The sequence below is a fragment of the Trichomycterus rosablanca genome, chromosome 14 (genome assembly GCF_030014385.1).
Source record: "Trichomycterus rosablanca isolate fTriRos1 chromosome 14, fTriRos1.hap1, whole genome shotgun sequence".
Taxonomy (NCBI): Eukaryota; Metazoa; Chordata; class Actinopteri; order Siluriformes; family Trichomycteridae; genus Trichomycterus; species Trichomycterus rosablanca.
This window is the reverse complement of record NC_086001.1, coordinates 20,092,356-20,106,816: the sequence shown is the minus strand read 5'-3', so window position 1 is coordinate 20,106,816 and position 14,461 is coordinate 20,092,356. Positions and strand designations below refer to the sequence as shown.

At 40.2% G+C, this 14,461-nt stretch overlaps 1 long non-coding RNA gene and 1 pseudogene across 1 annotated transcript; both read right to left on the bottom strand.

Annotated features, from left to right (window-relative positions):
- The window catches only part of LOC134326172 (zinc finger protein 585A-like), a 64,306-nt pseudogene extending 50,162 nt beyond the window's left edge, over positions 1-14,144 (bottom strand).
- On the bottom strand, positions 12-2,473 carry LOC134326082 (uncharacterized). The gene is made up of 3 exons (XR_010014484.1): positions 2,409-2,473; positions 1,781-1,879; positions 12-1,366 (listed from the first exon to the last, which is right to left on the bottom strand). It is a non-coding gene; the product is annotated as an uncharacterized LOC134326082 (long non-coding RNA).
- Positions 14,145-14,461: the final 317 nt, after the last annotated feature.

The window sequence follows — 14,461 nt, the reverse complement described above, 5'->3', positions numbered from 1 at the left end:
GACACAATGCATTGTTTTCAAATTGTTTATTTTGCAATCCAAAACACAATCCAGTTAGTTTTTCAGTATTCTGGAGACATTATAAAATGTTATAAACAACACAACCAACCCCTCCCTCACCCAGGTTTGCAACAAGCAGACAGAACAGGGTACAAAAAGCCAAACACCAAACTTTACAAAACACTTCCAAAACATTCTGAAAGGTTTTGTTTCTACACTTATTTACATACAGATTAACTTTGTAGTTGTGCAATTAGAGGCTATAGTCTATCTGCTGTACTGCATACTTGGCCTGCTTTACTTTGTTCTTTATTGGTCTAGACCCCCAGAGGACCACCAAAAAGCAGGTACTATTTGGGTGGTGGATGACTCAGTGTGTGTCACACCGGTACTAGTGGATCAGACACAGCAGTGCTGCTGGAGTTTTTAAACACTTGGTGCAGTGCTAGCCTTGTGGTTAAGGTGATGGACTAAGGAACAGAAGGTTCAAGCCACACCACTGCCGGGTTGCCACTGTTGGGCCCTTGAGCAAGGCCCTTAACTCTCAATTGCTTAGAAAGTATACTGTCACAGTACTGCAAGCTGCTTTGGATAAAAAAAAGCATCTGCCGTCGGTTTCCTCACACAGTACAAAAACATGAATTGGAGATACAAAATTGTCCATGACTGTGTTTGAACCTTGTAAACTAATGAACCTTATGTAATGAGTAACTACCGTTTGTCATTAATGTAACTGAAGGGTGTAAAACATGACATTAAAATCCTAACCAGACCACCACATCAGTGTGTCTACAGTGCTGAGAATCATCCACCACGCGAATAGTACTTGCTCTATGTTAGTCCTGACCAGTAAATCATTGGAGAAAGCATTCAGGGTAATTTTGATTAAAAAAAAAAAAAAAGCTATGCAGAGATGAACAACATTCTGTAACTGAAGTACTACAAAGTGCATCCATATGGTAGGCAGAGCTGATAAAATGCACAATAAGATGTACCTAATAAATTCACTTGTCTTTACCACTTGGACAGATCCCGATCACTCAGTTTCAGCAGAAAGAAGTTTGGTACATAAAGTTTGTACTTTGCACGATTTCCTCTGTGGCTCCAGCTGCATAAACACCTTTTGGATAACCTCAAAAGTACATTTAAGTTATTTTGGATAGCTCAGGTTTAGTGCATATATTAGTCCAAACAACATGGCAACTGCAGATGCAACTAAAGGAAGTTCATTAATTACTTCAACACCTTCAATAATAATTCCCACATCTTCAGGTGCATGAATCAGTCTTGAATCTCCGTTTTGAACAACAAAAATGGCCAAAGTGAGTTTTTGCAGATCCTGTACTGCCTCATCAGCTTGGATATCCTGTTAAATAATAAAAATATACAGTTAGTTCTATAGTAAACTAATCTGCATCTACACACAACTTCTACTTATCTGGCTCAACGTTCATACAATCTCATGGAAAGATTCGACAGCACAAATGTTATGTATTTCTTTTTTAATGTGTCCAACACCACTAACAAAGAACAAAAATATACAATGTGTGTGTATGTATGTAAATATTTTAATACAAATGTTTTAGTTTTACTGAACTTAACTTTCTTTTGCCACATTTCACACTTCCCCAGCAATCTGTTTCAACATTTCAGAGTTAAACCCTGATACAAAGAGCTTTGTATTTCCACTAACAATAAGTGAACCTTTATTAGACATATGATTATCTAATAAAATGTTGAGTGACAACAACACAAACATTGATTGTGATCAATCACTTACCGAAAATTCCTTTATTAGATTTCTTTATTAGACATCTTCTCCAAGGTAGATTATGAGCGACCTCAGCACACACTCCCTTCTCACATTAATCTAACAGGTCTGCAGATAAATTAGATGTATTTAAAACCTAGACATGAAACTACAACTAACATTTACAGTAACTATAAAGCAACAAATTACATGGGATTGGCAAATGTTTTAGTAGAAACATCTTTAGTAGAAACAGAAAGTAGAAAGTGTTGCATAAATAAAGTTTCTTTTCTTAGTCATCTCTCCGTTTTTACTGTTATTAATGAATGTAGCGGTTTAAAATAAACACCATTTACTACAGAACATTTTATCCTGAACTAACCAACTTTTGTCTCTGATTGGTTCTGTAACGTTTTCTGCTCTCATCTACATCAAAAGCAAGAACCGCTCATGATTTACAAAAGTGATGAAGATATTTACTTCACCAGTTTCGACAAACTTATTTGAACATTTGCGTAACGGTCAGCATTTGCAGTGGTCGGAATCTTGCTAGAAACATTATCGATTAAACAAGTTTAAATACGCAACACATGATTAAATATATGCACAAATAATATCAATATCAAAAAATAAAGTAACATTAAAAGAGTAAACGTACCTGGCGTTTAATTGCGAGGAACAATTTTGAAAAATGGACTCCACGCGAAGAAGGGCCTCAGTCTGATTGCCTCCGATACAGTGGGCGGGAGTACGTGAGCACGTATAAGTGCGTTAAAAACGTCAAACGTCATCACACATGAAAAACGATTTATTAAAGTCTTATTAACGCATAAAAGTTACTTTTGTAGAACTAAACGTACATTTAAGTGTACACAAACCAGAAAATCAGTTCAGATAAAAAAAACCTTATTATTGAGTTAATCAAAATAACCAAAACGCTTTCAACCAACCACTGTCACTTTTCACTTTTTACAGTGTAGAACCATCACTTCCAGACCCAACCAGAAGCCGTGGATGACTCCAGAGGTGCGTGCACTGCTGAGGGCCCGAGACTCCGCTTTTAAAGCAGGTGACCAGTTGGCTCTGAGAACAGCGAGAGCCAGACTGTCCCGGGCGATCCGAGAAGCAAAGCGCGCACACGGCCAGAACATCCACAGCCACTTCCAGAACAGCGGTGACACACGGCGCTTGTGGCAGGGCATCCAGGCCATCACCAACTACAGGACGACCCCACCCGTCTGTGACAGTGATGCCTCCCTTCCAGATGCGCTGAACGACTTCTACGCTCGGTTCGAGGCGCAGAACAACATGTTGGCGAGGAAGATGATCCCACCTTGTGACGACCAGGTGCTTCGTCTCACCACAGCGGACGTGAGGAGAACTCTGCACGGAGTCAACCCACGGAAAGCTTCTGGACCAGACAACATTCCTGGCCGAGTGCTCAAAGGATGTGCAGACCAGCTGGCAGATGTATTCACTGACATCTTCAACATCTCCCTGAGCAGCGCCATCGTTCCAACGTGCCTCAAGACGACCACCATCGTACCCGTGCCAAAGAAGTCATCTGTGTCATGCTTCAACGACTATCGTCCCGTAGCACTCACGCCTATCATCACGAAGTGCTTCGAGAAACTAGTCATGAGGCATATTAAGACCCTACTGCCTCCCACCATGGACCCACTGCAGTTTGCGTACCGTCCTAACCGTTCAACGGACGACGCCATATCCACCACACTTCACCTGGCTTCTACACACCTGGACAGAAAGAACACTTACGTCAGGATGCTGTTCATAGACTTTAGCTCAGCATTCAACACCATCATTCCTCAGCATCCAATTGGAAAGCTGAGCACGCCAGGCCTGAACACCTCTCTCTGCAACTGGATCCTGGATTTCTTGACTGAGAAACCTCAGTCCGTCCGGATCGGTAAGAACACCTCCAGCACCACCACACTGAGCACCGGCGCACCCCAAGGCTGTGTGCTCAGTCCACTGCTGTTTACTCTGCTTACGCATGACTGTACAGCAATGCACAGCTCGAATTCCATCGTTAAGTTTGCAGACGACACAACTGTGGTGGGACTCATCAGCAACAACGATGAGTCAGCGTACAGAGAGGAGGTACAACATCTAACGAACTGGTGCCAAGTCAACAACCTGTCTCTGAATGTGGATAAAACCAAAGAGATGGTCATTGACTTAGAAAGACACTAAGGGACCACTCCCCACTGCACATCGACGGCTCATCTGTTGAGATCGTCAAGAGCACCAAATTTCTCGGTGTTCATCTGGAGGAGAATCTCACCTGGACCCTCAACACCAGTTCCATCAGCAAGAAAGCCCAGCAGCGTCTCTACTTTTTGAGAAGACTGAGGAAAGCTCATCTGCCACCCCCCATTCTCACCACGTTCTACAGAGGAACAATCGAGAGCATCCTGAGCGGCTGCATCACTGTCTGGTTCGGAAATTGTACTGCGTACAATTGTACTTGTATTTTGCACCTTATTTACTTTTTAGGCACCTTATCTGCATTGCCAATTTTACGCTGCTAATGTACATGTCACTACCTCATGAACCATTGTACCATCTATTCACCATCATGTACTAACACTTGTCTTTAGTCCTGTCTTCTAATTACTTGTTTAGATTAGGGATAATTAGGAATATCTTTTGTAGTTATTTATTATAGGATTTTTGTATTATTGTTGTATTTGCACTGTTTTGTATTGTCTTGCACTTTTTGTACCATGTTACACCGTGATCCTAGAGGAACGCTGTTTCGTTTCAATATGTACTTGTATGTAGCTGAAATGACAATAAAACCTCTCTGACTCTGACTCTGACCTTTGTACTGTAAAATAAAATTATTTCTCGATATTTACTTTTGCAAATATGCTACGACCTGAAAGAGGTCATAAATAAATAAATAAAATTAAAATTACACCTTACGAATTTCCTCAAGCAGATATTCTGACAATACTACTCTTACCTCATTCTGTTGTTAGTTACTTGACTTTTGCATAAAAAGCTAACCATCTTTATCTTAATTCCTAAATCCTTTTAAGAACCCTTTTGAAATCAACTGGCCAAATATAATTTAAAGAGAAAGGTTTTGTACTGTTATTTACTACTTTGACATCCCACATTCAGGAAAAATACACATCCATATTCTCACCTCATTTATGTATCTTTGTTCAATTGTGTTGTACTGATCAGTTCCCAGTGAAATAATACTACATGCATGTTTCTTTGGGTTGAGTCTTCTCCGTCTTTCAGTCATGCTGCTGTAACAGGACAAAAAATATGGAAGAATAAATAGGACAAATCCAGCAGGCAAATCAATTTTATATATGTAATATAATAATACTATATATAATAATATCATGTTTGTTTGTTTATTAGGATTTTAACGTCATGTTTTACACTTGGGTTACATTCATGACAGAAACGGTAGTTACTCACTACACAAGATTCATCAGTTCACAAGTATATATATATATATATATATATATATACAGTGTATCACAAAAGTGAGTACACCCCTCACATTTTTGCAAATATTTTATTATATCTTTTCATGGGACAACACTATAGAAATAAAACTTGGATATAACTTAGAGTAGTCAGTGTACAGCTTGTATAGCAGTGTAGATTTACTGTCTTCTGAAAATAACTCAACACACAGCCATTAATGTCTAAATAGCTGCAACATAAGTGAGTACACCCCACAGTGAACATGTCCAAATTGTGCCCAAAGTGTCAATATTTTGTGTGACCACCATTATTATCCAGCGCTGCCTTTACCCTCCTGGGCATGGAATTCACCAGAGCTGCACAGGTTGCTACTGGAATCCTCTTTCACTCCTCCATGATGACATCACGGAGCTGGTGGATGTTAGACACCTTGAACTCCTCCACCTTCCACTTGAGGATGCGCCACAGGTGCTCAATTGGGTTTAGTCCATCACCTTTACCTTCAGCTTCCTCAGCAAGGCAGTTGTCATCTTGGAGGTTGTGTTTGGGGTCGTTATCCTGTTGGAAAACTGCCATGAGGCCCAGTTTTCGAAGGGAGGGGATCATGCTCTGTTTCAGAATGTCACAGTACATGTTGGAATTCATGTTTCCCTCAATGAACTGCAGATCCCCAGTGCCAGCAACACTCATGCAGCCCAAGACCATGATGCTACCACCACCATGCTTGACTGTAGGCAAGATACAGTTGTCTTGGTACTTCTCACCAGGGCGCCGCCACACATGCTGGACACCATCTGAGCCAAACAAGTTTATCTTGGTCTCGTCAGACCACAGGGCATTCCAGTAATCCATGTTCTTGGACTGCTTGTCTTCAGCAAACTGTTTGCGGGCTTTCTTGTGTGTCAGCTTCCTTCTGGGATGACGACCATGCAGACCGAGTTGATGCAGTGTGCGGCGTATGGTCTGAGCACTGACAGGTTGACCTCCCACGTCTTCAACCTCTGCAGCAATGCTGGCAGCACTCATGTGTCTATTTTTTAAAGCCAACCTCTGGATATGACGCCGAACACGTGGACTCGACTTCTTTGGTCGACCCTGGCGAAGCCTGTTCCGAGTGGAACCTGTCCTGGAAAACCGCTGTATGACCTTCGCCACCATGCTGTAGCTCAGTTTCAGGGTGTTAACAATCTTCTTATAGCCCAGGCCATCTTTGTGGAGAGCAACAATTCTATTTCTCACATCCTCAGAGAGTTCTTTGCCATGAGGTGCCATGTTGAATATCCAGTGGCCAGTATGAGAGAATTGTACCCAAAACACCAAATTTAACAGCCCTGCTCCCCATTTACACCTGGGACCTTGACACATGACACCAGGGAGGGACAACGACACATTTGGGCACAATTTGGACATGTTCACTGTGGGGTGTACTCACTTATGTTGCCAGCTATTTAGACATTAATGGCTGTGTGTTGAGTTATTTTCAGAAGACAGTAAATCTACACTGCTATACAAGTTGTACACTGACTACTCTAAGTTATATCCAAGTTTCATGTCTATAGTGTTGTCCCATGAAAAGATATAATGAAATATTTGCAGAAATGTGAGGGGTGTACTCACTTTTGTGATACACTATATATACAGTGTATCACAAAAGTGAGTACACCCCTCACATTTCTGCAGATATTTAAGTATATCTTTTCATGGGACAACACTGACAAAATGACACTTTGACACAATGAAAAGTAGTCTGTGTGCAGCTTATATAACAGTGTAAATTTATTCTTCCCTCAAAATAACTCAATATACAGCCATTAATGTCTAAACCACCGGCAACAAAAGTGAGTACACCCCTTAGTGAAAGTTCCTGAAGTGTCAATATTTTGTGTGGCCACCATTATTTCCCAGAACTGCCTTAACTCTCCTGGGCATGGAGTTTACCAGAGCTTCACAGGTTGCCACTGGAATGCTTTTCCACTCCTCCATGACGACATCACGGAGCTGGCGGATATTCGAGACTTTGTGCTCCTCCACCTTCCGCTTGAGGATGCCCCAAAGATGTTCTATTGGGTTTAGGTCTGGAGACATGCTTGGCCAGTCCATCACCTTTACCCTCAGCCTCTTCAATAAAGCAGTGGTCGTCTTAGAGGTGTGTTTGGGGTCATTATCATGCTGGAACACTGCCCTGCGACCCAGTTTCCGGAGGGAGGGGATCATGCTCTGCTTAGTATTTCACAGTACATATTGGAGTTCATGTGTCCCTCAATGAAATGTAACTCCCCAACACCTGCTGCACTCATGCAGCCCCAGACCATGGCATTCCCACCACCATGCTTGACTGTAGGCATGACACACTTATCTTTGTACTCCTCACCTGATTGCCGCCACACATGCTTGAGACCATCTGAACCAAACAAATTAATCTTGGTCTCATCAGACCATAGGACATGGTTCCAGTAATCCATGTCCTTTGTTGACATGTCTTCAGCAAACTGTTTGCGGGCTTTCTTGTGTAGAGACTTCAGAAGAGGCTTCCTTCTGGGGTGACAGCCATGCAGACCAATTTGATGTAGTGTGCGGCGTATGGTCTGAGCACTGACCGGCTGACCCCCCACCTTTTCAATCTCTGCAGCAATGCTGACAGCACTCCTGCGCCTATCTTTCAAAAACAGCAGTTGGATGTGACGCTGAGCACGTGCACTCTGCTTCTTTGGACGACCAACGCGAGGTCTGTTCTGAGTGGACCCTGCTCTTTTAAAACGCTGGATGATCTTGTCCACTGTGCTGCAGCTCAGTTTCAGGGTGTTGGCAATCTTCTTGTAGCCTTGGCCATCTTCATGTAGCGCAACAATTCGTCTTTTGAGATCCTCAGAGAGTTCTTTGCCATGAGGTGCCATGTTGGAACTTTCAGTGACCAGTATGAGAGAGTGTGAGAGCTGTACTACTAAATTGAACACACCTGCTCCCTATGCACACCTGAGACCTAGTAACACTAACAAATCACATGACATTTTGGAGGGAAAATTACAAGCAGTGCTCAATTTGGACATTTAGGGGTGTAGTCTCTTAGGGGTGTACTCAATTTTGTTGCCGGTGGTTTAGACATTAATGGCTGTATATTGAGTTATTTTGAGGGAAGAATAAATTTACACTGTTATATAAGCTGCACACAGACTACTTTTCATTGTGTCAAAGTGTCATTTTGTCAGTGTTGTCCCATGAAAAGATATACTTAAATATCTGCAGAAATGTGAGGGGTGTACTCACTTTTGTGATACACTGTATATATATATATACATGTATATTGTCTCCAATTCACCTCACTTGCATGTCTTTGGACTGTGGGAGGAAATCCAAACAGACACGGGGAGAACATGCAAACTCCACACAGTAATAAGATAATATATAAAATTATATATATAATGTATGTAATATGTATGTATTTTTCCTTAAAAAGGAGCTATTCTAAGAAAGAAAGTTGTTTTCTAATGTCTCACCTGCCATGTTATGTGAATTACACATATAGTGTCTGGCCCTTTAAGAATGTTAAGTGCACTATAGGGGCATATGGAGCGAGTGTGTAGGGAAGATCTCTGATATGGCACAGTGTCCGCCTGTGTTTCTGTTCTGTTAATCAGCGCTCTGCTTCATGTACTTTTGAAGAAACGCAAATCACCACATTTCAAACTAATTCATGTGTATTATTTTTACAAATACGTGTTTTTAGATGATATATTGAAGATAAAAATACATACCAGGTGAAGGAATATGAGGAGATTCACCTCCTGAGAAACTCCTCTGGGACTCCGCTGTATGTGTTCAGGCTCCTCCGGGCGCGCGGCTGTGTGTATATTTTGGCGGGAGTGTGTATCCAGCCGACGCTCTAACTCACGATTTTGTAGATACACAAGCGCTTACACAAAACCGGTCTGAGGTTTACCGGGACCGTTCTTAAATAAACCAGTAACCATGGAACCGTTTATCATTTATAATATCTAACTACTGTAGTAGTTGTGTCTCAGAACTACCTACAGATCCAGTCTACTTTTATAAAGTGTAAATCACTAAAGGCTTAAAAAACAGCATTAAACATGCAGGATTTACAGGGACACCAAAAGTGTCCTTATAAACCCAGAGTCCCCATAATGACGGTATGTATTCAGGAATATTGTCCCCATAAGTCATACATACCAACACACACACACACACACACACACACACACACACACACACATATATATATATTGCCAGTTCAAACCCTTAACCCTCAATTGCTTAGACTGTATGCTTTGGATAAAGGCGTCTGCTAAGTGCTGAAAATGTAATGTAAATGTGTATACTGGGCCATACATTTTTTGCTAGCTGGGGTAAGGTTTTTTATTTTTAGCACCTGGTCAGGGTCACGGTGGGTCCTTATTTACTTGTTAACACTGAATGTAAATCAGGAACACATGCTGCACAATTATTTGAAGGTAACAAATTATCATTCAGTTTAGTTTTAAATAATACACACACATCTACTTTTTATGTATCATCCTGCAACTGTTTCACATGTCTTTTCATTTAAAGAAATATTTATATAGGAGAGATGCTACACTTACCCGTCCCGCTCGTACTACAGGAAATTATAATCTAAATATTACAATAGATAAATTATAATAACTTTGTTTAACTGCCTTGGACATTAGCTTTGATGAAGAAAAAGCCGCTGGGTCAGTGTGTAACAGGAGGTTTGGAGTGAAGGTGGGTGTGTGTGGATAAAAGCTTCCAGCTGTAACACTGAGCTCCTGTGTGCCACGCCCCCCTCTCCTGAGTCTCCAGCCAACACCCCCTTTTCAATTAGTTTATTTGAACTAATTAGCTCCAGCTGCTCCTGATAAAAGGAGGCAGCTTGTCCACAAAATTTGGGAACTATTAGACTTGTGTTTGACTTCATTTTGGTTTGTGTGCTTTGTTTGGGGCTTGGTCTGGTCTGTTGTTTCTAGGTCTTGTGTTTAGCTCTCATTACTAGCTATGTTAATAGCTCTTGTGTTTAACTCTCATTACTAGCTATGTTAATAGCTCTTGTGTTTAGCTCTCGTTACTAGCTATGTTACTAGCTCTTGTGTTTAGCTCTCGTTACTAGCTCTTGTTATTAGCTCTTGTTATTAGCTATTGTTATTAATAAAGTTTTAGTTTGTCTACATCTCTGCGTATGTGTCTGCCTCTCCTTGTCTCAGTCCCTTGACCCTGGCGGTCTCCCATCCCTCTCTTACTTTTATTTTTCTTGCCAGCTTCATGTTGTATTGAAACTAAAATAAGTAATTAAAAACTTAAAATTGTTTAGGTTAGGTTTTTGTATGTATGATTTGTGTACATTTTATTCATTTAAATTATCCTCTAGGCCACCCAAAAAAAATATGATATGGAGATCTTGTGACCATTGTTCACACAGGCACTGACTTAATTAAAGTGTAAAACCATAAACGGCACCATCTATAAAGATGAATCCTCTTGTGCTTATAGACTAGTTGGTTTGTAGTGTTATTTTTAAGCTTCTACTGGTGTGAATGTGTGAGTTGGAAAACAAAACATGACATTAGAGAAACTGCATGGAAGAACGTCTAGGACTGACTGTAGTCCTCTCTAAAGCTACCTGAGCAGTGTTTGGGGTAATTACTCAAAAAATAATCCATTACTCATTACTTATTACTTAACTAAAATTGTAATGGGATTACTTTACTCATTACTTCCTGGAAAATGTCATCTCGTTCCTCATTACTTTACTTTCACGTTACATTCTAAACCCAAACAAATACTGTATACTGGAATCACATCTACAAACAAATTCCATTTATTTACTTTATTTATTTAGTTTTAAAAATCCTCTCTTGTGCAGAGATGTGTCTGTGTTTGTTTCTGCTTTAAAACATACACGCCATGATCCAATCAGATTTAACATCATTAAACAAGTTTATTCCTTAATATTTGTCCTTCTACTAGAGGAGTGACTCGGTTCTTTAGTTCATTTCAAAGAGTCGTTCAATAGAATCGGTTCGTTCGTGAACGACTCATCCCTCATTACAGTAACTGTAATGTCATTACAAATACGTAACTGTAACGTGTTACATTACTTCGTTACAGAAAAAAAAGTTCCCCCCAACACTGTAGCTGAGAGATACAGGGCTAATGGAGATGTTTTACTGCTAAGCTGCTGTTCAACTCCAGTCCAGTTGGTGGCGCTGGTGCGTCTAAAGTTCTGCCAACCGCCATTAAACATCAAAAGAAGAACAAGAAGCTGCTGTGTTTGTACTGTAAAACAGGGTTTAAATCAGGGGTGGGCAATTAAATTTTCCAAGGGGTCACATAAGAAACTGGGACTGTTGTGGAGGGCCGGACCAATAAGGTGAACTTAATTCTGCTCAATATTAATTTTATCTCTTTATTTACATTTTCAGCATTAAGCAGTCTCCTTGAACCAAAGCGATTTACAATACAGTTAAAGTATACAGTCTAAGCAATTGAGGGTTAAGGGCCTTGCTTAAGGGCCCAACAGTGGCAACCTGGCAGTAATGGGGCTTGAACCAGCGATCTTCTAATTACTAGTCCAGTACCTTAAGCACTAGGCTACGACTGCCCACTCTTTATGAAAATCAGTAGATTGTACATTTCTAATAAACTGTTAATGTTTAGATGTTACAATAAAAAAATAGAAGTAGGCAGAGTAAAAACATCAACATTATTTCACTATTTAAACTAACAAATGTGAACAAAATGTGCAGGTTTTTAAACTTTACACTATTTTGTTTTGAGTCTAATGATCTCATTTGTTTTTCAGTCCTTTGTTATTGTTGGATATTCCTGTATAAAATCACAAAGCTGGTCCTGACTGCTTGTTGCTTTTGCAGTTTAGTTAGTGAAGCTTCAGTTGTCGTTCCCATCTAGTGGTGCTAGAAATAAATTACAGCTTGTTGCTTGGGTACAAATTTGTGACTTTATTATTATTTCATTTGTATAATATATAAACATTAGAAAGTGTTCATGGCTCTTCTGTCACAAGTGTTTTTGTAAACCTGCAATGGTGACTGTTTTTGGTATGTAGGAGAGAAAAGGCAGAATGCAATGAAATGTGCAGTTTGACCACTGTGCTGAGCTGTTACAAAATCCCAACTGTGAGGTTCTTTTTTACCATGGGTCAGCTATGCAACTTTAAACCTGTAATAAAAGATGAATATTTTAAATGTGTCCTTATTTGCTTTAACTAAGCTAAAGTTTTTAACAGGGCTGGACACGCCTCACTATTGAAGTGGAAGGTAAACCCACACTCCTGCAAGAATGGAAAGCATTCATATGAATGAACAAAACACAGATCTCAAATAACATGAACCTGAAGGTATGAACTTACATTGTAGAAAAGAAAAACAAGCCAGTAGCAGCAGTGTGCACATTAAACCATTTACAGAAGGGTCATTAAGTTTGGCAAATTGAAATAATGGCATGTTTGGAGTTGAACAGCAGCAGCTGGAGTTGAACAGCAGACTGTTGTCCTTTAGAAGTTCTTCCAAGCAGTTCCTCTAATGTCATGATTAGTTCTCCAACATGCTTCTCTAACTCTGTTCTTTCTTTCTTAAACCTTTTACAATCTGATCATCTGAGTTTGATTCCTGTGTATTAGTGTTTACAGAGTCCAGATACAATTTCTCTCCAGTGTGAATGCGCTGGTGTAATTTGAGATGACAATGTTGATTAAAACTCTTGAGACCCACACTGAGATCACTGATACGGTTTCTCTACAGTCTGAATGCGCTGGTGTATTAACTCTATTCTGCCACCTTTATACGCCCTGCATAAACTGGCAGATAGATAACTCCTCCACCAATCACCACGCTGCAGATGTTTAGTTCAACTCTGTTTAATGGCAATCTGGAAGTAGTGTAAAACTACAAGCAGTAAAAACAACACGTTTATAAACTTCAGCACATTAAGACATGAATATCAAATGATATTTAAGTTTAAAGTCCATATGCATATTATTCCAAGTTATGCATTTCAATACTAATAATCCAACATGTGCAAATTCATTTAACTTAATGCATCATGAGCTAACCTGATTCAAGCATGTAATACAAAATCAACTAATACTCTTAATAAACATCAATTAAAATGTCTATTAACAAATAAACATACCCACAATGCATCCACAGGCATGAAATGAACTTCACGAGGCTACACATTCTCGTGCACGAATTGCTTCACTTAGCGAACCGCTACAATAAATCATCATCAGTTACCAAACGACTCTTAAACAAACAGTAAACATTTACCACATGAACTGTATTAACAGCACAAACTCTGTTGATTAAAATCTAGTACAGACTCTGTTAGTATCTGATTCCGGATGCAGATAATGTTTTTCTCCAGTGTGAATGCGCTGGTGTGTTTTGAGATGACTCTGTTGATTAAAACTCTTACCACACTGTGAGCACTGATATGGTTTCTCTCCAGTGTGAATGCGCTGGTGTATTTTAAGATTACTCTGTTGATTAAAACTCTTTCCACACTGTGAGCACTGATACGGTTTCACTCCAGTGTGAATGCGCTGGTGTATTTTAAGATCACACTGTTCATTAAAACTCTTCCCACACTGTGAGCACTGATACGGTTTCTCTCCAGTGTGAATGCGCTGGTGTATTTTAAGATCACACTGTTGATTAAAACTCTTCCCACATTGTGAGCACTGATACGGTTTCACTCCAGTGTGAATGCGCTGGTGTCTTTTGAGAGTACTCTGTATATAAAAACTCTTTCCACACTGTGAGCACTGATATGGTTTCTCTCCAGTGTGAATGCGCAGGTGTATTTTAAGAGCACTCGGTCCATTAAAACTCTTTCCACACTGTGAACACTGATACGGTTTCACTCCAGTGTGAATGCGCTGGTGTATTTTGAGATTACCCTGTGTAATAAAACTCTTTCCACACTGTGAGCACTGATACGGTTTCTCTCCAGTGTGAATGTGCTGGTGTTTTTTGAGATTACTCTGTGTATTAAAACTCTTCTCACACTGTGAGCACTGATATGGTTTCTCTCCATTGTGACTGCGCTGGTGAATTTTGAGTTTACTCTGTGTATTAAAACTCTTCTCACACTGTGAGCACTGATACGGTTTCTCTCCAGTGTGAATGCGCTGGTGTATTTTGAGCACACTCTGGAACTTGAAGCTCTTCCCACACTGTGAGCAGACGTTTCCTTCTTCCTGTG